Genomic DNA, 27,229 nt, shown 5'->3' with positions numbered 1-27,229 from the left:
TATGAGTCCTGCAGACCCTTATGAAAAATGCTACTGTGCTGAGAATGGCCTTTTGCACTGTTAATTGACATAAAGAGCAAATACTACTTGTAATTATTAACTGGTGACCCCTAAATTTTGTTAAAGGCCTTATCTCCTCAGGATTTTTTTTGCTAGCAAGCATGAAATTACAAATGACGTGAAGCATGGAATGAGAGAAGACCTTTCAACCCATCAAAGCACTTACTCATTAAAATAACCATTGTTTTGTACAATTTGAATTTCTTAAGGAATTTAATCCTCAAGGAATTTAATCCTTTGAGAGAAAATAATAATCGTAAGAGGGCACAGAGAATCTGTTATTTCTCTGTGCACTTTCCCCCACCGCCCTCCAAAGAGGGGTGATGAATCTAAACCACCGTGTAAAAGTTTGCAAAGTGACAACTGAGGAAAGTACAGTACTCACTTGAGCCACAATCCTCAATCTATGGTGAATCTTGCAAACTCAAAGTTAGAAACCAGAGCACTAAACATGTGAGAACTGTACAACTAAATGCAGGTGACGTGATAGTTTCATTTCTGAAACCCCGAAATTGCAGCTGGGGGATCTGACCCAGATACAATGCCACGTTGACCAGGAGCACAGGTTGTGCATTGTACTTTTTTTTAAGAAAAAGCAAAAGACTGCAATGAAAGCTCACAGTGTGTCATGCATTCCCCCCTGCAGAACAGCTCATCGTTAATATGCCACTTCCTGAGAGCACACTCCGAGTCCTTGGGCAGGCTCCCTACAGATATTGTCCTTTCAGCCTGAAGGCAGTTCATTCCAATCTGTCACTGTTAGGCCCCATTATCTCTTCCACGCCTCAGATAAGGGTCTCTAAAAGCAGTTTAAATTTAACCATGACAGCATTCACTGCCACGACATTGGCGTGACTGCACGCACTCTCAGGATAAAGGTATCAAATGTGACTCACTCCTCTTTTGTTTCACTCTCACCACCAAAAGAAAGATGCAGACAATTTAAAAGAGACAAGCAAACAGTCGCCACTGTATCAGAAAATTGGATTTCACGCCGCATTTTCTAATGCATTCACAGCTCGACAGTAATCTCAACAGAGGTGAAAAGGTAACAGAGAAAGCCCTCAGAGTCTAATGGTCTTTCAGGGAGCATCACAATTTCTCTCGAGTTTCCTCATGATTTTGGGGAACTTAAATCACATGACGACACATCAGCAGTGGTGTACGCCCAGTGATTCATAGTATTGTTTGCAAGGTCTATGGGCACCTCTATGTATGCCAGCAGCTTCCTTACACCCTCCAGTTGGAAAACATTTTTTTTAATGAATGGATACATTTATGAATGGGTGCACATAGTAAATGATGTTGGGACTCGCAGGTCAGATAGCTCTGCAGAGGGCAGTCTAGTTCAAGGGAGGACAGGAACCCGATTAGAAGCTTCCGAAAACATGAAATTACAGAAATTATCTTCAGAAATGCAAAATATTGAAAGACTAGTTTGCGAGCTGCAGGGTAACAAGAAGGGTTAGCCCCTAATAGAGTCATAGAGTGATAAAGCATGGAAACAAACCTTTCAGTATATGCCGAACATAATCCCAAATTAAATTAGTCCCACCTACCTGTGCCTGGCCCCTATCCCTCCAAGCCTATCTTCTTCATCACGTTTCCAAGTGTCTTTTAAACACTGTAATTGCACCCATATCCACCATTTCCTCAGTAGGTTCATTACACATGTGGACCACTTTCTGTAAAAATGTTGCCTCTTATGTCTTTTTTAAATCTCTTCCCTTGCAACTTATAAACGTGCCCCCTAGTCTTGAAATCCCCCATTATAGAGAAAAGACACCTACGATTAACCCTAAGTATTTTATGAGCATTGGGAAGAGTTAGTGGATGGCGCTGGAATGTTAGATAGGTTGCCCAGAAGTTTCTGTTTCCTGGGAGTCTTCCCAAAATTAACTCAAGGGTGCCATCTAAATGCTTTCAACAGGCTGTCCACCAACCTGTCTCACAAATCGGCTGCTTCTCAGGCAGGAAAGCAATTGGGGAATGGATGTAGTTTTGCAGCAGAAGGTTTAACATGTGACACTGAAGGGACTGTTGGTTTTCTTGAGGTGGGTGGAAAGTACGCGTGCTTCCACCTAACTCTCAAGCAGCGTGACAAAAGCACTTAGCTCACAGATCTGGCCAATGTTTCCTCCTTTAATCTGCTGGGGCTTCCAAGGCTCAGGAATTCCAGCTTGCTAGTACTAAAAGGAGACAACCCAATTTAAATAGAGGCACGCACCCAGCTAAAAGTATTTCACTGACGATCCCCTCCTTGAGGATGCTTGGTCACAACATTATCTTCAAGTATGGTCCAGCAGGGATACCTGAGGCCAAATAGAACTAGGAAACAGGTAATGATTATATGATTAAATAATGGATGACTGGGTGACTACGTGATTGACTGTGCTTATATTTATTTATCTCCATGGAACAAGCCATCAGTGTAGTTGGAGTTTTGTGATGTGAGAGTTGGAAAATAACTCTAGCTAGAAATGGAAGAGCAAAGATTCTATCTGCTAAACATTCAACCTCTGTTGTACTATAACCTAGCCCTGATATCTCAAAAGACTGTCATGCGGCATGAGTCAGGTTTGATAATTGAAACATTTTTAACCTTCCTACACTGTTGCCTACATAATCATCTTTCGGCACTAAAATTCCCTCCAAATGCTCAAAACTATTATGGGAAGGATGAAACAAATTCTATGTGAAACTACTTTCCTCCAACTTATCAACATATGGAATGCAGTGTCTCAAGTGGCAATGGAGCCAGTGTTGTAGCATCGTTTAGAACAGAATTGCGTAAGTGTTTGGAAGGTAAAGGATCTCAAAGAGTTGGGGAAAAAAAAGGCAGTGAAACAGAGAGAGTAGATTCACACTGATAAAAGGCTAAGCATAATATAGGCACATTGCCCAAATCTAATCTTGATGATTCCTGAAATAATTATAAGGGTTTCACACCAACTGTAAAGAAAAACCAGCAAAACTTCATTACTTTTTTTGGGAACTGTCAAATTGAAAACACCCATTACGATGGTGTGAATCAAGTCGCTCTACGGCATCATCCCTATTTATGTTTGTAGCCTCCTTGAGTTCTATAACCAATGGGAACTCACTATTCTGCCAGGTCTGGGCTTGGATTATTCTTCCCACCTTCTGCAGCCTGCTCATTGTGATTGTACCTTTAACTGCTAAACTGTGGAATTTCATCCCTAAACAGCTCTACTGCCTCCCTGCACTTTAAGACTCTGATCAAAACATGCCCAGTGACCAAGGTCAACTGTCCTAATGTCTCCTTCTTTCATCCTTTGCCAATTCCTATCTGGTTACGCTTCAAAGAAATGCACATTTTACTGTTAAAGGTGCAATGTAAGTGCAAGTTTTTATTATGAGGTACGAAAACATGCAGCTGCACAGCAAGTTGAGTGGGATAACATGCCAATTACAACTTACATTTAAATTTAAGACATACACAACACTTGAGTGATTCTATGATTTCCCACTTGAACGGCAGAGGACAAAATGAAGGCCACTAAAAAATAGTTCTGACCCATGTTTGGTTTTTCCAAGATTTCCCTAATTTCCATAACACTGCTCCACAAAATATTGTGTAGACTGGAAATCTGAAGCAGAAAATGAAAGTGCTGGGGATGCTCAGAACATCCGGTAGCACCAAAACAGAGAGAGAGAAAAACAGAGGTATAGTTTCAGGTCAATGTACTTTCATCAGAACACTGGACAAAAATCATGCAGGAGTTGTTCTGACAAAGTATCATTGACTTGAAACGTTAACTCTTTCTTTCTCCACACACAATGCCCAACCTGCTGAGAATTTTCTATTTAATGCATTTAATTTAAGAATAAAGCAGCTTGCTAAACCTTAGTACAACTTTGCAAAGTCCCATCCATTCTGTCTGAATGTAATCCCAGTTGCAGCATGTTGATCATCAACCCCTATATTAGTACTTGAATGAATAAATGAGTCATCTTTTCAAGTTTGGGTCCAAGTTCCTCTTTAATTCACCTCAATACATTGAAAGAAACAGGATTCCGTTGCATCTGATTTCTTTTGGCAAACAAGTATAAAGGAACTATCAAAGGTTCTCTTACACACCAGATGATTGAGAAGAGTATTTGGACTTTCCATGATTGAACCCCTGCTTCACTACACGAGAGCATTCCTCCTCTTATATATGTGGTTGAGCATTCCTCATGTTACAAGACCAACACAGTGCAAGACCAACACAAGTCAAAGACACAACCGTGTATAACGGTGGGGTGGAAGACTGAGAACATCAAGGGCAGTATGGAATTTTGACTGGAGGGAAATCAGAAACAATTAAAAAAAAATGGGAAAAATGAGGGCTTTCAGAAGAAAAGAGAAGTGGCAGAAAACACATGTTCGCTGATTTCTATTCCCAACACTATTTACGCCGAGGACAAAAAGAGAGACTTGAGCCCTATCCTCAAGTTAACAATGATCAGTACTATTTTGCACTCTTCTGTGAACTTTATGGCTCCACCTCATTTAATCTGGTGCAATCCAGCAAGTTTTTAAACAAATTCAAAACTTCCTCTTTCCTTTTTCCCCTCATCCAGTTATTGCTGTTCATTTTGAACCTGTGAGTGATCTTTGAAAGAAAAGTGTCTTCTATCATTAGCATGAGGCTTTTGTCTTTTGTCTGACAATTAGAAGTCTGGGGTGTGGCAGATAGAGATGGTTACCAAACAGGTAAATTAACGTTTAATGCTTTGCATGTAATCATGTGATGATGATGGCTTTTGGCAAGTGAAGTTGTCCATTTCACCAGAATTCAATAGTACTGGGCCAAGCAAATTCAGCCAAAGCCCAGGAAGGTTTATTTTTTTCTTTTACGATCAAACCCCACAAGAGTGTTGTGCAAATTACAATGGATTTTATTATAAAGAAACAGATCATATTGCCTGAACCATACTGTCCTAAGTTTATGCTCAATTTGAACTCTTCCCAAATTCTTTCATCAAACCACATCAGCGTAATGTTCAACTTATTCCTTTGTCGTGTACCCCATTATCCAGTTTCCCTTTAAAAGATGTTTAACTACTCCTGTGGCTAAAAGCCCCACAATCTCACGAAGAGGAGTAGAATTCAAAACTGATAGGCTCAAATCATTATTGGGGTTGAGCAGTAAGTGTGAACATTAATTGCAGTAGGGATAGATGTTAAATACATGATATATAGGACCAGGGTGGGTCAAAGTCTGCTGCTCACTCAAAACTGTTGTACTGGGGAAAACAAAACTACTTTCACTGATTAGGAGTAAGTGCCGACTGCAGATGCTGGAGGTCAGAGTCGAAAAGTGTGGCACTGGAAAAGCACAGCAGGTCAGGCAGCATCCGAGGAGCAGGAGACTCGACGTTTCGGACATAAGCCCTTCATCAGAAAGTTGGATCAAAAAGAAGGCCAAATATTAGCTTCTCAGGAAAAACCAGGAACCAGGCAAAAATAAAATGGTGTCTGGCACACAATCCAAGAGTATTGAGGCAAAAATACTTGAGATGCTTCACAGAAAAGTGGATTGGAAACAAACAATGGACCTGACAAGAGGGGTCATCAAGAGGAGTGATAAAGAATTGGTCATAGATATGTGCATCTAGAAGTTTTAAAGTTTTTTTCTTTAAAAAGGAGTTGAGAAACTTGTCCCAAAGGCAAGAGGAGGCAACAGCCTAGCAGTATTATCACTAGACTATTAATCCAAGTAATGTTCTGGGCACCCAGGTTCGAATCCTGTCACAGCAGATGGTAGAGTTTGAATTCAAAAAACATCGGAATTAGGAATCTAATGGTGACTATGAAATCATTGTCAATTGTTGGAGAAACCCATCTGATTTACTAATGCCCTTTATGAAGGGAAAGTACTATTCTTACCTGGCCTGGCCTGGCCTGGCCTGGCCTACATGAAACATCGCACCCACAGCAATGTAGCTGACATTCAAAGGTCCTCTGGGCAATAAGTGATGGGCTAGTCGAAAGTGGGTACTGCAGATGCTGGAGATTTGAGTCAAGATTAGAGTGATGCTGGAAAAGCACAGCATGTCAGGCAGCACCCAAGGAGAGGAAAATCAACGTTCCTGATGAAGGGCTTTTGCCTGAAACGTCGATTTTCCAGTAAATGCTAGTCTAGCCAGCCACAGCCTCATTCAGTGAATGAATTAAAAAAAAGAAAAATAGCGCTCAAGCCAGAAGAAACAGGAAGGGCAGAGAGTATTCTAGTGAGGGGGAGAAATGGTAGGAGGGAAGTGCAGGAATAGGGTGTGGAAAGACCCAAGAGTGATTGGAAGGCAAAAAATGATAATTTTGCATTCCATCCTGGAGTGGACAGCGAGCCAGAGAAAGCCAAATTGAAACTGTGTAGTTGGAGAATGGAGGAATAAACAAGCAAGACTTAGTGTGGTACATCACACAGGCAAGCGTTTTGGACAAGCTGGTGTTATGAAATACGAGGGGGCGAACCAGGATTGCATTTAAGTGGCAGAATCTGGAAATGAAGTAGTACGAGTTTCAACAACTGAAGAGGAGTGACAGCATCCTGAAAGAAAGAGAAAAAAAGACTAACAGCCTTGTGTTTTTGTATTGACTTTCATGACTTCAGGATGTTCCACGGCACATTGCAATCAATGAAGTACTTCTTTCTGAAATGTAGTTACTGCTACAACATAGAACACACAGCTTTTCTACAATTTCTATGAAGCAAGCTCCCACAAACAGCAATAAATGACCAGATAATCTGTTGCAGTGATTTTGGTCAAGGGATAAGTATTGATCAGGACACCAGGGAGAAGTCTGCTTGAAATAGTGATGTGAGGTCTCTTACAGTCTCTTACCTGACAGGCTAAACAGCGCTTTGATTTAACTTTTCATGTGAAAGACAGCATCTCTCTGACAAGTTCAACACTCCTTCAGTATTATACAGGAGCGTCAATGTAGACTTTTGTGCTCCAAGTCTCTAGAGTGGGACTTGAACCCACAACCTATTGACAGAGGGGCTGTAGTGCTACCAACTGAAGCATGGCTAGCACCTAAGTTAGCTGCAGAGACAGGAAATGTTGCAGAGCTGGAATATGGAGCCCTTGTCATTCAGAGGATATGGGTTCTGAAAAACAAAGAAAGGTTAGGAAATGGGGTCAAAAAAATGAAGGGAGGGGTTAGGAGAAACTTGATCCAAAGAACTGTTATGATGTGATATGCATCAACAGAAACATTGGAGGAAGTACGATCTAGGATAGTCTTAAAGGGGAAATGGATAAATATTCGAAAATTAAAACATCATGTCATACAAATGAGAATAGGACTAACAATTGCCTCTTTCCATCCTGCAAAGTTCCAGAACTTTACCTTGGATGTGATATAAACACTGCAGGACAGGGTTTCCAGGCCGTGATACACATTACATGATGACAAGTTTATTTTCTGATGCTTTCAAATTTGGTGACAGATTAAAAAAAACTCTTTGCTAACATTTCAAAATGCTTGTGAACCTCGGTGGATCGCTAAAAGCCACATTCCAAGAACATCACACCAGCTTTTGGGTTTGCTCATCACAGACTAACAACCAACAGTTACCCATGCACAATAAACAAAATTGCAGTCACCATGACTTTCATTGCAAATTAACATTAGCATTAATCACTTGAGTTTGACACTGAGTTGAAGAGTGTGTTGGGAATAGTGACCAAAAGCATTATCCAAAGAGGTCGATTTTAAGGAGCATCTTAACAGAGGCGAGAGAGAAAAGTCAAGTGGGGGAAATTCCAGAACTTCAGTCTAGGTTGGCACAAAGGATGGGTGTCTCTGATAGGTAAAGGAAGGAGCACTTAAAGTGGGCTGGAATTGGAGAAATTTAGAGACCTTAGAGGGTTATAGAACTGGAAGAGTTTACAGAGATAGGGAGAGCCAGGCCAAGATAGTTATTTCAACACAAAAGTGAAAATATAAAAGTTGAAGAGATAGATTCCCAAAAGTGAGGAAACAGGCCCTTTGGCCCAACAAGTCCATACCAAACCTCCGAAGAGTAACCCACCCAGACCCATTTCCTGATAACTGATGCACCTAACACTATAGGCAATTTAGAATGGGCAATTCACCTGACCAGCACATCTTCAGACTGTAGGAGGAAACCGGAGCACCCGGAGGAAACCCACGCAGACATGGCGAGAAAGTGCAAAGTCCACACAGACAGTCACCCAAGGCTGGAATTGAACCTGGGTCCCTGGTGCTGTGAGGCAGGGGTGCTAACCACTGAGCCACAGTGCTGCCTCTGCATGATGCTGCTTCAGAATAAGGAAGGCAATTTTAAAAGTGTAAAGACAATATATGTAAGTCTACAAATTTGCTCTCTTTGGCCTCAGTACAAGACAGTAGTTCTCTATTCACGATGGTAAAGAGAAGAGGCAAACTCAAGAGACAACAGTGCAGCCAATAAGCCTATTTATTAGTCATTGACAGAACCATTGCTTCAAAAGGTCAAACTAAATGCATCTTAGCTTAGCTTAGTGGCAAATCAAAAACTACATGACATATAAAAGTTTCAGTCTGTTTTACTTGCTGAAACTGTTGAGTTAACATCTGACACATGTCAAATAGAATCAATTCCCTGAGATTTGAGTGAATTCCCTGTTATCCTGTACTTCTATGAAAAGAATTCCAAAATCCCTCTCTGCACCCCAACCTCCATCCCCAGAAGACTGCTGTGAATTCCTTTACAAATTGTAAGAATGATTGTGTAACTGCAAAGAAAAGCTGACCTAATTTTATAATAAAATGAACAAACCTTCATTTAAAACAAGCCGCAGGCTTCAAATTTAAATTGCAAGTCTTTTTACTCCTTCCTGTTTTTAATCTGAAAGCTCGAGCTCATTCAAAATGGATGCTCCTGAATTTTTATTATAAAACCTGCCAATTTCTGTTTAATAAGTAATAGGTCTCCCTGATTGAGAAAAAGAAATATTGCTCTCAAACATCGACACTGAAACTGCCCCGAGGCTTTTAGTTGAAGTTGATGCATTGACTACTGATTCCAATGCAGAACCAAAATCTCCAACCCCGTAGAATACATATTTCAAGGCATGAATCACTAGCTTCCCCTCACTCCAAGAGCTCAAACCGACGTATAGTGCAGGGGCAACATCAGCCAAATAGAGCTCCTCACTCAAATGAGTGCCTCCATGTAGACATCTCATCAATTCAGGTCAGCAGTTTGCCAGCAAGCAAAGACTAGATCTCACCAGAAGTTCACTTTTTCAGGAGCTGAGTAGAGTGTTCCCTCAAAAGTGAACCCCTCTGATTCTTTTCCTCTCCCCATTATTTCACTAACCCGATTTGACTCCCAACTGTGTGTAGAACTTGGGGCAACAGTCATCTATGTGGCTCAGTGACACATTACGAAGTCAATGGAAAATTATCAAGTACAAAGTTCAAAAAATTCCTCAAAGATGGAGGATGCAAATTCTTGTAACACACACACACAAAAAAAGTGATTTTACAACTAAAACTCCTTGCCTTGGGAAATGCATCCAATTTGGTGCAGAAATAAAGACAGAGTGATGAGTTTTAGTCGCAAACGTTTGCATTCAAACATAATTAAATACAAACATCAGCATGCCTGGGCTCTGAGCATTGGACATGCAAACAAAGAATAAAAGAATGAGAGAACTTGCATTCATACAGTGCCTTGCATGACCTCAAGAGGTCCCAAAGTGATTCACAGCCAATGAATTATTTTTGAAGTGCAATCACTGTTGGAATGTACGGAAATATATCAGGTATCCGGATTAATCACAAGTACAGGTCTTGAACACATCCAAAAGTCTAAAACCAGATGTGTTTATATATAAGTTGAGCTTTTAAACACAAATCAGTCTCAAGGCTGCCACAGTTTAAGGTCTTGTACAGAATACCAGAATGGCCTTGAAAAATGAATGCATATGGGTCTAACATGCAAATCCACTGATATCAGGCTGGGTGGAGATGTGCAGGTCTAACATACAAACATATCCAGTATAGTTGGCATTAAGAATGGACAGAGTTTTGATCGCAAATCCATACAACCCCACCATCACCATAATCCCCAATGCACACCCTTCACATTTAGTCGCACACAGATCTAACAAACAAGTCCGCATTGTCAGTCCCCATGTATCTACAGATTTTCAAACTTTTTTTCCCCATAAAGTCCTCACCCATTCCTCTGGGCTTGCAGATAAATTTTCAATTATGAATTTTACTTGTTCAAATTTATTTTGAAGGACGAGGCAATAGAAAGCAATGCAATAGCAGTGAATCGTTAAGAAAATAAAGAGGAAACAGGGATCAAAAGAAAATTATGAACTTTGGAAGAAGGTTTGCTGCAGAACCTTGGAAAGGAGAACCAGAGACCCGGGTTCAATTCCCGCCTCAGGCGACTTTGTGTGGAGTTTGCACATTCTCCCCGTGTCTGCGTGGGTTTCCCCCGGGTGCTCCGGTTTCCTCCCACAATCCAAAAATGTGCAGGTTAGGTGGATTGGCCATGTTAAATTGCCCGTAGTGTTAGGTGAAGGGGTAAATGTAGGGGAATGGGTCTGGGTGGTATACACTTCGGTGGGTCGGAGTGGACTTCTTGGGCCGAAGGGCCTGTTTCCACACTGTAAGTAATCTAATCTAATCTAAAAAAAAATAGGGGCTCTTGGAGAGGAAACTGGTTGGTGACTCACGAAAGCATTATGGCTGCTTCGGAGACAGGCCAGTGACCACAGCAATGGCATGTAGCACGTAGCTGTTACTTCAAAGGAAATGTCTGAGGCTATGAGCAGAGACAGTGGTTGAATCCTGATCATTAAGGAGGTAAAAGGCATTTTATGTGAAAACTAAGGGCCTCTTTTGTGATAGTGCTCATTTCACTCGCTCAGGTCCCATCCTGGTACCGTTTATTCAATGCCATTCAACTTACAACGGAATGGGGGTCAGTTCAACAGGAAAGAATGAAAATACTTGACAAGAGATCCCCAACCAGACACAGGCAGAGGAATGTGTAAACCACTTATAAGTGTCTTTGTCTCCGTGACTGCTCTGTGAAGTGGTGGAAACGATAGGTCAGATATTCTGCAGCTGGAGATAAACAGACAGTTATCGCAATGGTGCTGGCCTGCAGCAGTGCAAAACATGTTTATTTTAAGTCCACATTCACTGGCAATCTTATCACAAGCCTTTACACAAACAGTGGCCATGTAAAAGAGACAACCAAAGTTCTCTCGGAAAATGATAAAAAAAGAAGGAACACCCAGAAGAAATGACGCTTTGACAGTGATCATGGTGTTCCAAAAAAGATTAATACAATGACATGCCACATGAAAATTAAGAACGCCAACACTTGTTACAACATTTGTTTAAGTATGAAATCCTTTGTGACACATCTTCTGAAAGCTTCAGATATCATTGTCTTTAACCAGTAAAAAGGAAACCTCATCAGTCTCTATACAACACTGAAGCCACTATCCGTTGGAGTTACAATACCCGATTTGTGGTGCTGCTATTAATATGCTTAATTAACCCTTGGCAGTACAATCCCACCTTTCATGTGCCTGCAACATAGCAGGTTTACAACTCTTTGGAAAGGAAAGCTGGATGTGGTTGAGGGGATACAGGTTTGATTTTCTGCCATCTCTCATTAGTGCTTACCGCAAAATGCACCCTCCTCAGACTCTCCTACGAGCCAAAACTGAACCCTTGATTACTGTTGTCGGATCTTGCTATGCACATATTAGCTGCTGTATGTCTTACAACAGTGACTGCACTTCGATAAATACTCCATAGGTTGCACAGTGCTTTGGACCATCCTGAAGTCATAAAATCATGACATAAGTGCAAAAATTCTCTCACTGTCCAGCTTTCTTTCCAAGGGTTCAGATCCTTTGCTCTATGGGGAATTGCTCAACATTAAATATTTTTAACAGCTGGAAGGGAGCCTACTATAACCAGTGTGGAGTTGTGTATCCTTCAGTCACCTGCAGAGACTGGAGAAGCTGGAATTGTTCTCCTTAAAGCAGACTAGGTCAAGGGGAATATAGGGTTAAGGGCTCTCTGATGTCCTTTCAGGAAAGAAGCCTGCTACCCTTACCTGGTCTGGCCTACATTGGATTCCAAACCCACTGCGATCTGATTATTGCTTAACTACCCTCCGAAGTGGTCCAGGCAAGTGCCTCAGTCTCAGATCAATTAGGGATGAGCTGCAAATGCTGACCTAACCACCAATGTGCATATCGGTTAGGATTAAATAGAACAGTGCACCATCTTTTAATAGAAGAGACAGAGAGAAACTGTTTTTTTTTGCTGGAGGTAGATTGATAACCAAAAGGATACTGAAGTTTAATTGATAAAAGAACAAATAGGAAAATGAGGAGGCAGATGTTTTGTCACAGTGATTTGGAATGCACTGCCCATAAGGGTTTTGGAAACAGACAACTTTCAGATGGCAATTGAATACATATTTGAAAAGGAAACATTGATAAGGGCAATCAGAAAGAGTGGGGACTGTGGGACCAGCTAGATGGCTCGATTAGAGAGCTGTGCTATGGGATTCTATGACGAGACTCATCACAAAGCTCGTGTTTGAACAGACTGCCCTGGCTCGTGAGACTGCAAGCCAACATGCAGCATCAGAATTTCTGTGACATCTAACACTCCGTATACAAGCTCTCACACTAAGAATTCAAAGGGGAAAACAACATAAACAACAGCAACAAAAACAAAAATTACTGGAAAAACCTAGCAAGTTTGGCAGCATCTGTGGAGAGAAATCACAGTTAACTTTTCAGGTGCAGTAACCCTTCTTCAGAATGGCAGCTCTCATTTCTACCGAAACAAAACAGGTTGAACACACAGGCCATTCAGCCCATCATATTTGTGCCAATGCTTGATTCAAGTAATTTAGTGTGCAAACTATCCACCACTGCCTATCAAACATGGCCATCCTTTCTCAGTCCAACTGGAGCGCACACAATCTGGTCCCTTAGAGAATGATGTTCAACAATAATACCGTCAAAAGGGCTTTATTCCCAACAGTCATTAATAAACAAAAGTAAACAATAGAAATAAATAAAACACCATGATTCTTCTCCCAGATTGCACTCAGCAGTGTCCAGAAGATTAATCTTTAATTACTGGAGACTCCAAGACAGTCCTGAACAGTTGGTGACCAGAAATTAATCAAATCTAATCCCACAGTTCTATTCTCTCTCCATAGCTCTGTCACTTATTTTACCACAGACATTTATCTACCTCACCAATTCCACAATAAGCAAAATAGTACTTCCTTATTCACTCTATCAAAACCTGTCAGAATTTTAACCCTGCTCAGATATTCTTGGAGAGATTTGTTTACTCAAATCTTTCCTATAGGGGGCGGCACGATGGCTCAGTGTTAGCAAAGCTGCCTCACAGCACCAGAGTCCCAGGGTCGATAACAGCCTTGGGCGACTGGCTATGTGGAGTTTGCATGTTCTCCCAGTGTCTGCGTGGGTTTCCTCAGGGTGCTCCTGTTTCCCCCCACTGTCCAAAGATGTGCAGGTCAGGTGAATGGGCCATGGCAAATTGCCCATAGTGTTAGGTGCATTAGTCAGAAGGAAATGGGTCTGGCTGAGTTACTCTTCGGAGGGTCGATGTGGACTAGTTGAGACAAATGGCCTGTTTCCACATTGTAGAAAATCTAATATAAAAAATCAATCTGATCTCACCGACTTGAAGCTGGTTGATTGGTGGGGCTAAATAGCTGACTCCCAATTTTTGTTTTCCTTACAATAGTGAACCCTCTTGTGGCGAGTCAATGGCATCTACGTTTCATTGACTTTGCTGCCTCAACACATCAGAGACCAACTAAACTGTAGTCAATGGTTCACCTAGGTACCAGGCCCAATCTAAATGGGATGGAATATTTTCCAATTTTGCGAATGGATGAAACTCCAATAACACAAGATTTCAACGCCATCCAGGACAAAGAAGCTTCCTTGACAGGCAGCCCCCATCTACCACATTGAACATCCAATCCTGACACCATCCGCAGACCTTGCCACAGTGTACAGGATCTATAAGATGAACAAATCAATTCTTCTTTGACAGCAATTGCACCATCAAGGGAGACATAGGCAGCAGGTGGGTGGTACTTCCAACATCTCCAATCATCACATTATAGAAGAACTATCTGTATATTGTCAATCATTGTCACTTGGTCAAAATCCTGGAACTTCCTATTGTATAGTACCTGTAGGGGATGCTTCACTATAAAGCTTGAAGTGGCTCAAAAAGATACTCCAACAAAATCAATTAGAGGTGGGCAATAATACTGGTCTTAGCAGCAGTACACATTCATAAGAATGACATTGCTGCTCGACTAAAGTTTACTTTATAAAAGAAACTTTTAGAGCACTGGTTCAACTACAGCTGAAGTCTAAGCATTTAATAGATGCTTTATGAAAATTAAAGAGCACACTGAGTTTACACTAACATCCGAGGGAGAAAAGGGCTAGGGTTTAATATATAATCTGACACGTGGCATCTCTGATAGCACAGTGCTTCCTTGGTGCTCTTCTGGAGAATTAGCCAGGACTCTACGATCAAGTTTCTAGAGTGCGGTCAGACCTCAATCTCCTGGATCAGAGGAGCGAGTGCTACCACCAAGACAACACTGAGAAAACTTCAAATTTGAAACTGAGAACTGAAGAGTTCAAGTCAACCGAAGGCCTTTGTCATTCAAAGATACATTCTAGCCTCGTTTTCTTATGGGTTTGCCCTAAAAGAAAGGAGTGCTTACTCTCATCTTTGACATTGAAATTGGACGTCCTTGCAAACTGCAGAAAGATAGGAGGAAAGTAAATGATATGACTGAAAAAAAATTGGAATTTGAGCATGGTTTTATGGAGCAACAATCCAGTCTACAAATATATGTAACCACAGGTGTGGCAGCTAATCCACCCCCATGATGTTATGCTCACAAAGCTGGCACATTCCAGTGCCAAGTACTGTGCCACCACAACCTCAACACCCAAGCAATGTAAAACACCCAGGAATTGAGTCATTTCAGAACCTTACATAAATTGGAACTAGCATCCAGTAACATTTCCACGCTGGTATCAAAAATAATCTACAGCAAATAGAAAATAAAAGGAAATGGACAAAGAAAGTAAAAGAACAGATTGACTCTACTGGGCACCTATCCAGCTTGTCTAATTTATAATGAAAGCTCTTTGCTTCTCTGTGGAATTGTTTTTGTCTGGATTCTCTTGAAGTTTGACTGGATGCCTCTCCATTATCCATCTGCATTGCTGCTACTTGTTAGAGCACAGCTCACATCATTTGGCACACAGAATGGATGATGGGAAACAGTACACAGATTGATGTCATAACCTCATGTTTGCAAGATATTGGCCTATCTGCCCAACACTGTATCAGCTTCAGGAGAAAATGCTGTCCTTCAGTTTATAAACAGTCGGTCTGGGGAATGCAGAACTGCTGTCAACTTTTCAGATAAGAACAAGACCTTCGTGAAGGAAACCTCTTGCAGCTATTTTGTGTATGAAATTAGGCAATTTAGAAGAAAGATCGGTGTGTTTTTAATGTAAACTGATGCTACTTTTGTGCAATTTTTCAGTTGGGTCTGAATAGCAATTCAATTAAAAGTCAATGCAGTGATATGATTGGTTAAAAATACAACCTTTTCAAGCTGTTTTGATTTCAATGGGAACTACATTTCAGCTCAGCTTCAGGTGCTCATTTGAGCCAATGAGAAAAAGTATGGCATTAATTACTTTCTTGCCCCAGATATATTCAACACAAGAAACCCATATCTGCATCATGCATTATTTATAAAGACTTAAACTTGTACAAGTAAATAATGTGTGAAGTTCAAACTCAAATGAAGCTTCAGAATTTCCAGAGTCACTATACATAGTGATATTATGTAGGTGTATGGAAATAAATAGTCTTTTCAGTGCACAGAGCAAACCATGAAATTCATTTAAACATTGCATTTTGCAACATACACTGCAAAGAAAGTATCTTCAAAAGTAGATCTTGAGCATCACAAAGCAGTGACTAGAAAAATTGCATCCATTTGGTGCATTTTATAATTGCTTGGGAGAAAATTCAAAAGGTATCCCTTGCCAAGCTAGATATGCAGCTTTGCTAGGCCTTGGCTGTATATTTATCAGCAAATAATTTCCACAAATACAAGATAATTTTTGCACATATAAATGATTGCAGTGTGTTTAAGACTAAATTGAAACCAAGCAGCTTCAACAATCCCAAGGATAAAACTTAAATGGTTATGAACAACAGAATACTTTAACTCAAACACTGCCTTAAGTTCATTTCCAATATACTATATTTGATGCAATATGTTTTAAATAGCTTTTTGGAAAATATTAGCAATGTTAAACCAACATTGAAGGACTGAGAGGAGAGAAAGAACTTAGCTCCATTAAGTGGGAAAACACTGACTCAGGGTCATCGAGATGTTCAGCACAGAAACAGACCCTTTGGTCCAAGTCGCCCATGCCAACCAGATATCTGAAATAAATTTAGTCCTATTTGTCAGCATTTTTGGACCATATCCCCTCGAAAGCATTCCTATTCATCTACCCAAAGAGATACCTTTTAAATGTTGTAATTGTACCAGTCTCCACCACTTCTTCTGGCAGCTCTTTACATATATGCACCACCCTCTGTGTGAAAAAGTTGCCCCTTAGGTCCCTTTGATATCTTTCCCCTCACACCTTAGACCTATGCCATCTAGTTCTGGACACTGCTATCCCAGGGAAAGGACCATGTCTATTTACCCTATCCATGCCCCTTATGATTTTAATAAAGGCTAAAAGGTCACCCCTTACTCTCCCTGAAGCTCTCGGGAAAATAGCGCAAGCCTATTCAGCCTCTTCTTATAGCTCAAACCCCCCCGCCCCCCAACAACCCTGGCAGCACCCTTGCAAATCTTTTCAAGTTTCACAACTTCCTTCCTATAGCAGGGAGACCAGAATTGCAAGCAGCATTCCAAAAGTGGCCTAACCAATGTCCTGGACAGCCAAAACATGATATCCCAACTCCCTTACTCAGTGCACTGACCAAAAAAAGGAAAGCACACCAAACACGTTCTTCACTGTCCTATTTACCTGTGACACCACTTTCAAGGAGTGATGACCCTGCATACCAAGGTCTCTTTGTTCATCAACACTTTCTAGGACCTGACCATTAAGTGTATAAGTCCTGCTCTGATTTGCCTTTCCAAAATGCAGTACCTCACATTTATCTAAATTAAACTCCATTGGTAACTGGCCCATCTGATCAAGATCCCGTTGTAATTGCAGGTAACCTTCTTTGCTGTGCACTACACCTCCAATTTTGTTGTCATCTGCAAACTTACTAACCATATTTCTTATATTCACATCCAAATGATTTATATCAATGACAAAAGGCAGTGGCCCCAGTGGCATACTGCTGGTCACAGGTTTCCAGTCTGAAAGGAACCCCCATCACCATCCTCTGTATTCTTTCAAGCTAGTTCTGTATCCAAATGGTGAGTTACCATCTATTCCGTGTGATTTAACCTTGCCAACTAGTCTACCATGAGGAACCTTGTCGAACGCCTTACTGAAGTCTGTATAGATCACATCTATCACTCTGCCCACAGCAATCCTCTGTTACTTTTTCAAAAAACTCAATCAAGTTTGTGAGACATGATTTCCCACACACAAAGCCATGCTGACTATCCCTAATCAGTCCTTCCCTTTTAAAATACATGCAAATCCTGGACCAATAAGGTGATCATCCCTTTCTTATTTCTCAGTCCCATCCGAATAACTTCCCTGGACATAGTTCCAGGAATATCCTCCCAAGTACAGCCATTATGTTATCGATATTCAGAAATACCACTCCCCTTCCTCTTGCCCCCGTTTCTATCCTTCGTATAGCTTCTATATCCTGGAACATTTAAGCTGCCAGTCCTGTCCAGCCCTAAGCCACAGCTCTGTAATTGCTATGATACCCCAGTCCTATGTTCCCAGCCATGCCCCGAGTTCATCTGCCTTCCCTATTAGGTATCTTGCATTGAAATGAATGCAGTTTAATTTATCAGTCCTACCTCGTTTTTGGCTTTGTTCTTGCCTACCCTAGCTGTTGACTTGCTCCTTTTCCCAACTGTACCAGTCTCAGACTGATCTCTTTCCTCACTATCTCCCTGGCTCCCACCCCAGGCAGTTACTAATTTAAACCCTTCCAAGCAAATCTAGCCAACTTCCCCGTCAGTTTTTTACTCACCTTCCAATTCAGGTGTAATCCGTTCTTATAAAGGGTCACTTTTACCCCAGAGGAGATTGTAATGATCCAAAAATGTGAATCCTTCTCCCCTACACCAGCTTCTCAGCCAAGCGTCTATCTGCTCTATCCTCATATTCCTACCCTCAATAGAAACCCTACAGTGTGTAAACAGGCCACTTGGCCCAACAAGTCTACACTAACCCTTCAAAGAGTAGCCCACCCAGACCCATTCCCCTACCATATAACTCAACATTTTCCCCTGACTAATGTACCAAACTTACACATCCCTGAACTTTATGGGCAATTCAACATGGCCAATTCACCTAAGGTGCACATCTTTGGATTGTGGGAGGAAACAACAGCACCTGGAGGAAACTCATGTAGATCCAGGGAGAACTCCACACAGATATTTTCAAATCAATCTGTTGAGGGATATTATTATGCACCTCTGGAGCAGGTAGGACTTGTATCCAGGTTTTCTGGATCAGATATAGGGACACAATCCCTCTGCCACAGAACCCCTTACAGTTCTTGAGTCCATAAACCAAGTGGCAACTGCCATGAGCTAGTCCAGCAATTGATGTCAGTGTGTTTGTTGAGTATTAATGCAGTTTCCCATTGATTACATAGCAGTTGATAATCAGACCAAGTGTAGAGTCTACTGTTCTTCAAGGCAGCAACCCATCACGCCATGCTAAGCAGCTGCTTTACACCACGTTCTAATGTGAAATATCACAGTACTTCACACAGCGATTGTAAAACCAGGTGTTACACTTTACAGTGGATAGTTAAAGGCAGGTTATCGGCAATGTCATAGAAACTCAAAGGAAAACTGGGGAAGCCACGAAAAAAAAAGAACCAGTCCTAACAACAGGGAACTGCAACAAGTAAAGAAACAGCCAAAAGCAAGCCTTTTGCCCATGGCACTGACATGAAACACAAATTGAGCACTCACCACATTTTCAAAACTTGCTGGCTTGTGAACTGATGTAAATTACTTTTCTTGATCTTTTTGGAAGTATGGGCCCCAGATTGATCATGCTTTGGGGGGGAGGGAGGGTGGTGAGTGTGGGGATAAGGAGAGCTCACCAAGAAGAGACTCATATGCCCCAACATTTATTTTTCAATTAAACTAGAGGCAGTGTTTCTACCCTTAAGGAATAGGTAATCAACCCAATCCCTTACAAGAGCTGCTAACCAGCAACTGTCCAGAATTTGGCAAAAGGAGCGTGCAACAGTGTGCGAGGATAAGACCATAAAACTGTAAGATCTCGGAGGAGAATGAGGCCATTCAGCCCATCAAGTCTGCTCCACTATTTGATCTTGGCTGATAGGCTTCTCAAACCCCATTCTCCCGCCTTCTCTCGGTCACCCCTGATCCATTTACCATTCAAGAAACTATCTTTCTATCTCTTTCTGAAATACATTCCATGACTTATTGCCACAGAAGGCTGTGGAGGCCGAGTTCCAAAGATCTGGATTAAATGAATGGGGGGTCTTGTGGATGGTGGGGTGCAGCTTCACTGGCAAACCTGGGTGAAAGGGTGTGGAAAGCCTAAGGTTGGAAAGAACAAAGTAGGAAGACGACTCAGAGGGGTTAATACCAACAGAGAATCCTGCTGTTGGGCACAGGGGAACTGTTGAAGAACAAGCCATGCTTGCCTCACCCACCTTGACCCCACCCTCCCCCCACTTCATTTGACAGTTTCATTGGGTTATGCACATGTCGAAGGCTTCCCATGTTCCCACTTTAAATGCTGGCAGTGAAATGAAGCCCTTAAGTGAAAACTAATTTCACACTTAAGGGGTTTATTAATATGTTGCCCAACACCACCCAGCCTGTTCGGCTAATTAAGCCATTCAGCTCTCAAACCTGTCAGCAGGTAAGCAAAAAACTTCAACCCACAAAGGTAGGATTAAGAATAACCATTTCAGGGTCTAGATTAGAGGGGTGCTGGAAAAGCACAGCAGTTCAGGCAGCATCCGAGGAGCAGTAAAATCAATGTTTTGGGCAAAAGCTCTTCATCAGGAATACAGGTTTTTACCTAATAAACCATTTCAGCCCCTCAAGCCTGCTTCATCATTCAAACAATCAAATAAGCCCAGTAACAGGCCATTTGTGGGTCAGAATTTTCACAAGGCCAATATTTATTGCACGTCTCTTCTTGCCCTCAGGCAAAGCGATGACTTGCCTTTGTGGATCATTGCTATTTAGTTGTCTGTCAGTACACCCACAATGTTGCTACAAAGACAGTATTTCAAGGTTTTACCAGTGACATTGAAGGAACAACACTATCAGTGTATGCTTTACAGGTACTAGATGCATTAGCATCCTGTGTTCTTTTAAGATTTAAAGGTTGCTAGTTTTGGGAGATGCTGTCAAAGAAGCCTCAGCAAGTTAGAGAGTCAGGTCATTCTGCTGCAACGTAACAGTTGCGTCCCTCTGCAAACCCACGTTGTAATTGCATGTGCCTCCATCACTTCTCTGCCAGCTCACTCAATACACACACCACAAATACTTAATGTCTACAGTCTGATCTAACACTTGTTCAGAGTTGAAAGGCCCTGCAAAATACTTGTTTAATGTTGTAGACAGAGAGGAGTAAGAATGAGGAGAACAGATGGTGAGATTGCCCAGAGCCAAAGGCAGGGGGTTCCTAACAGCAATGAAGGAGTGACTGAGATGTCAAATGGGTGTTAATGATGGTGTGAAAGATAGAAAATATAAGTTGAAGAAGAACACCCTCTACCAGATGCACACAGCACGCACAGTGCAGTAAAGCAGAAGAAAGGAGTGTTATAGACAATAGGTGCAGGAGTAGGCCATTCGGCCCTTCGAGCCAGCACCACCATTCGTTATGATCATGGCTGATCATCCACAATCAGTATCCTGTTCCTGCCTTATCCTCATAACCCTTGATTCCACTATCTTTAACAGCTCTATCCATCTCTTTCTTGAAAGTATCCAGAGACTTGGCCTCCACAGAGCATTCCATATATCCACCACTCTCTGGGTGAAGATGTTTCTCCTCAACTCTGTTCTAAATGGCCTACCCATTATTTTTAAACTATGTCCTCTGGTTCTAGATTCACCCATCAGCGGAAAAACATGCTTCCTGCCTCCAGAGTGTCCAATCCTTTAATAATCTTATACGTCTCAATCAGATCCCCTCTCATCCTTCTAAACTCAAGCGTATACAAGCTCTGTCGCTCCAATCTTTCAACATATGATAGTCCTGCCATTCTGGAAATTGACCTAGTGAACCTACGCTGCACTCCCTCAATAGCCAGAATGTCCTTCCTCAAACTTGGAGACCAAAACTGCACACAATACTCCAGGTGCGGTCTCACCAGGGCCCTGTACAGCTGCAGAAGGACCACTTTGCTCCTATACTCAATTCCTCTTGTTATGAAGGCCAACATGCTATTAGCTTTCTGCTGTACCTGCATGCTTGCTTTCATTGACTGATGTACAAGAACATCTAGATTTCACTGTACTTCCCCTTTATCTAACCTGACTCCATTTGGATAGTAATCTGCCTTCCTGTTCTTGCCACCAAAGTGGATAACTACACATTTATCCACATTAAACTGCATTTGCCATACATCCATCCACTCACCTAGCCTGTCCAAGTCACCCTGTATTGTCATAACACCCTCCTCACATTTCACCCTGCTACCTAGGTTTGTGACATTCGCAAATTTGCTAATATTACTTTTAATACCTTCATCTATATCATTAACGTAAATTGTACACAGCTGTGGTCACAGCACCGAACCTCATGGTACCCCACTGGTCACCGCCTGCCATTCTGAAAGGGACCCGTTTATCACTACTCTTTGCTTCCTGTCAGCCAGCCAATTTTCAATCAAAGTCAGTATTTTCAATACCATATGCTCTAATTTTGCTCACTAATCGCCTATATGGGACTTTATCAAAGGCTTTCTGAAAATCCAGGTACACTACATCCACTGGCTGTCCCTTGTATATCTTCATAGTTACATCCTCAAAACATTCTAGATTAGTCAAGCATGATTTCCCCTTCGTAAATCCATGCTGACTCTGACCTATCCTGTTAATGCTATCCAAATGAGTCATAATTTCATCTTTTATCATTGATTCCAGTATCTTTCCCACCACTGACGTCAGGCCAACCAGTCTATAATTCCCCGTTTTCTCTCTTCCTCCTTTCTTGAACAGTGAGATAATATTAGCCACCCTCCAATCCGCAGGAACTGATCCTGAATCTATAGAACATTGGAAAATGATTACCAATGAGTCCACGATTTCTAGGGCCATCTCCTTAAGTACTCTGGGATGCAGACCATCAGGTCCTGGGGACTTATCAGCCTTCAGACCTATCCAACACCATTTCCTGCCTAATATAAATTCTCGTCATCCATTACCCTAGGTCCTTCAGCCACTATTACATCTGGGAGATTGCTTGTGTCTTCCCCAGTGAAGACAGATCCAAAGTACCTATTCAACTCTTCTGCCATTTCCTTGTTCCCATAATAAATTCACCCATTTCAGTCTTCAAGGGCTGAACAAAGAGGCATTGGAGTGCAGGTTCATAGCTCATTGAAAGTGGAGTCGCAGGTAGATAGGATAGTGAAGGCTGCATTTGGCATGCTTTCCTTGATTGGTCAAAGTATTGAGTTCGGGAGTCGGGAGGTCATGTTGTGGCTGTACAAGACACTGGTTAGGCCACTTTTGGAATACTGTGTGCAATTCTCATCTCCTTCCTATCAGAAAAGATTTACAAGGATGTTGCCAGGATTGGAGGATTTGAGCTATAAGGAGAGGTTGAATAGGCTGGGGCTGTTTTCCATTGAGCGTTGAAGGCTGAGGGGTGACCTTATCAAGGTTTATAAAACCACGCGGGGCGTGGTTAGGATAAATTGACAAGGTTTTTTCACTGGGGTGGGGGAGTCCAGAGCTAGAGGACATGGGTTTAGAGTGAGAGGGGAAAGATATAAAAGCGACCTAAGGGGCAAATCTTTCATGCAGAGGGTGGTGCATGTATTGAATGAGCTGCCTCAGGAAGTGGTGGAAGCTAGTACAATTGCAACATTTAAAGGCTACTGGATGGGTATATGAATAGGAAAGTATTGGAGGGATATGGGCCGGGTGCTGGGAAGTGGGACTAGATTGGGTTGGGATATCTGTTTGGCATGGACGAGTTGGACCGAAGGGTCTGTTTCCCTGCTGTACAACTCTACGACTCTAAGAGGCTGTTTAAGGTAGTGAATGGGTTGTTATTCAAATTAACAACTTCGCCTTGGACAGTAGAGAGTTATATGAGTGTTACATGGATGGCTGTAGTCCATGGAGAAAGAGCTGACCCATGCCTATATGTGCCAGAGACTTCTCAAAATTGTAGCAATCAATCAGTAGGAATTTTAAAGTCACTTACTTCCCATTAACTTAAATAATGTCAATCCTTAGTTTGTGCAGTCAGCAATCCCAGCAAAGCTTTCTGCAGTCTTCTGGCATTTAATTAACATTTAGCTCTTTATTCTTCCTGCCAAAATGTGTTTTGTGTCATCTGCGAATTTGGCCATAGTCCATTCACTTCCTTCATTCTTGTCAATAATATATTGACAACTGTCAGTGACAATTTCATTATGATCTCCTCACTTGTCGTGTGAAGTCAACTTTGCTCCATTGCCGATGAGCTGATGGAGTTTTAGTTCACCAACATGCTTGCACCATAATGTATTCCTAGACCAGAATTTGTGGCCAGAGATGAAGTTCCAACGCTCATCAAGAAAGTTGCCCATAAGGATCTAGAAAGCTCTAAGGAATTAGTTTAATATTTTCTGTCATTATTTTAATTCTAATACTAGCTGTCAGCAATCTCTGTAGGACATAGGGATTTAGATAGGGTTGACCATGAGAACCTTTTTCCACGTATGGAGTCAGCTATTACGAGGGGACATAGCTTTAAATTAAGGGGTGGTAGGTATAGGACAGATGTTAGGAGTAGATTCTTTACTCAGCGAGTCGTGAGTTCATGGAATGCCCTGCCAGTAGCAGTGGTGGACTCTCCCTCTTTATGGGCATTTAAACGGGCATTGGATAGGCATATGGAGGATAGTGGGCTAGTGTGGGTTAGGTGGGCTTGGATCGGCGCAACATCGAGGGCCAAAGGGCCTGTACTGCGCTGTATTTTTATATGTTCTATGTTTCTATGTTCTATGTATAAGGAGGACAAAAAGATGCAGATGGGTTACGTGAGTAGACAATGACCTGGCAAATGGAGTATAGTCTAAAAAAATGGGAAATTGTCCATTTTGGCACAAACAAAACAAAGTATATTGTCCATTTGAGAAGATTTGAGAGAGCTTGGACACTGTGATCTGATTGTCCTGGTGCATGAATCACAAAATGTTTGTGTGAAGGTAGAGCAAGTAATCATACACGGTAATAGAATGCTATAATCTTTTCCAAGGAGGACTGAATACAAAGATGCAGGGGGGTTATGTTTCAGTTACTGTGCACAGTATTAGTATGTTTTTTTAAAGAAGGATGTAAAATGCATTGGGAGCAGTTCAGGGATTGTTACAAGACTATTACCTGGAATGGAAAACTGTCATATGAAGAAAGACTTGACAGACCACTGGAGTTTCGCAAAGTAAGAAATGACTTGATTAAAACATGCAAGATCCTGAAGGGTTTTGATAAGGTGGATATTGGGAGGATGTTTCCTCTTCTGGAGGAATCTGGAACTAGAAAACATTGTTTAAAAACAATGAGTCATTCATTAACACTGAGATAGGAGGATTATTTTTCTCTCAGAGGGTCATGAATGTTTGGGAGTTCTCTTTCAAAAGATGGTAGGAGCAGATTCTTTGAATATTTTTAAAACAGAATTAGATAGCTTCTTGACAAACAAGGATGTGAAAGGTTATCAGGGATAGGTAGGAATGTTCAGCAATTGGATTAGCAATGATCTTACTGAATGGAGGAATTGGTTTCAGCTGCTGGGTAGCCCATGCCCACTCTTAACTTGTATGCCCATATGACATCATCAACTGGGCCAAAACAGCCAACCACAGTGAAGAATTTTCAATGACAGAAAACCCAGAAGTAACAAGCAAATCTTGTAATTTGGTTTCTATGATATTACAGAAAGTGACATTAAGTCAGGCAGACACACTGGATTGCAGTAGAGGTTGAAATATTATATACAAACTATATAAGCATATCTTTTAAGATATAAAAAACAAATTTGCATCATGCAATTTGGCATATATATTAGCCAGAGCCGTTGTTCACAAAAAAAAATCAATTGGTACACTGCATTGGTATGCCATGTTCACAAATAACAGGACAAATTCAACCCAGCCAATCACTGCCTTTCAGTCTACTCTTGATCAGTAAAATGATGGAAGAGTCGATCAACAGTGCTCGCAAGTGGCACTTGCTTGGCAATAACTTGCTCGCTGACACTCAATTTGGGTTCTGCCAGGGCCACTCAGCTCTTGCCCTCATTACATCCTTGGTTCAAACGTGGACAAACAAATGAGTGTCAATAGTGAAGTGACAGCTCTTGACATCTAGACCACATCTCAGCATTCCAAAGATGGGTCACTGGTCCTGAAATGTTAACTCTTCTTTCTCTCCACAGATGCTACCAGACCTGCTGAGTTTTTCAGCAATTTCTATTTTTGTATCTGGTCTCCAGTATCTGCAGTTTTATTGTTTCTTTTCCAAAAGTGGGGATGTTCACTGATGATTTTGCAACATTCAGCGGCATTCATGACTCCTTGAATACTGAAGCAGTAGACTTGGACAGTAGCTAGGGCTAAGTACATTTCGCACCACAAAAGTGGCAGGTGATGGCCATCTCTGACAAGAGATAACTTAACAATCTCCCCTTAGCATTCAATGGCATTATCATAGATGAATCCCCAACTATCAATATCTTGGGAGTTTCCATTGATTGTGGCTACAAGAGCAGGTCAGAGGCTCGGAATACTGCACTAAATAACTCACTTCCTAACTCCCCAAAGCTTGTTCACCATCTACAAGGCACAAGTCAGGAATGTGATGGTTGGCTGCTAGGAAACAAAGAGTAGTGATAAACGGCGCCATTCCGAAATGGAGCCGTTTATCACTACCCTTTGTTTCCTATCAGCCAACCAATTTTCAATCCAATCTAGTACTTTGCCCCAAATACCATGCGCCCTAAGTTTACTCACTAACCTCCTATGTGGAACTTTATCAAAAGCTTTCTGAAAGTCCAGGTACACTACATCTACTGGATCTCCCTCATCCATCTTCAGAGTTACATCCTCAAAAAACTCCAGAAGGTTAGTCAAGCACAATTTCCCCTTCATAAATCCATGCTGATTCTGCCCTATCCTGTTACTACTATCCAGATGTGCCGTAATCTCATCCTTTATAATAGACTCCAGCATCTTTCCCACCACTGAGATCAGACAAACTGGTCTATAATTTCCTGCTTTCTCTCTCCCACCTTTCTTAAAAAGTGGTATAACATTAGCCATTCTCCAATCCTCAGGTACCGATCCCGAATCTATCGAATTCTGGAAAATAATCACCAACGCATCCACGATTTCCCGAGCCACCTCCTTCAGTACCCTGGGATGTAGACCATCAGGCCCCGGGGACTTACCAACCTTCAGACCTAACAGTCTCTCCAACACCAAATAAACACACCGAGGACAATGTCAGCCTAATGCGCCAGATAGGGATCTCACAGTATTGTGTAGAATGAGAGAATGAGAATGAGAGATTTGCACCTCTCAATGTTGTTTCAATGAGTTGAATGGGAATGAAATCAGATGGGTTGCAGAACTCAAATTTCCCCAGTTTTCTGAGCAGCAGAATAGGAT

The 27,229-nt window shown here is 41.6% G+C and overlaps 1 protein-coding gene across 3 annotated transcripts in view; it reads right to left on the bottom strand.

The window, feature by feature from the left end:
* LOC132817259 (partitioning defective 3 homolog B-like) overlaps positions 1-27,229 on the bottom strand; it is a 993,739-nt gene that overhangs the window by 594,597 nt on the left and 371,913 nt on the right. The gene's annotated exons all lie outside the window — the stretch shown is intronic.

The sequence above is a fragment of the Hemiscyllium ocellatum genome, chromosome 7 (assembly GCF_020745735.1).
Source record: "Hemiscyllium ocellatum isolate sHemOce1 chromosome 7, sHemOce1.pat.X.cur, whole genome shotgun sequence".
In the NCBI taxonomy this organism is placed as follows: domain Eukaryota; kingdom Metazoa; phylum Chordata; class Chondrichthyes; order Orectolobiformes; family Hemiscylliidae; genus Hemiscyllium; species Hemiscyllium ocellatum.
The sequence above is the reverse complement of the archived record's forward strand: the minus strand, read 5'-3'. Positions and strand labels throughout refer to the sequence as shown.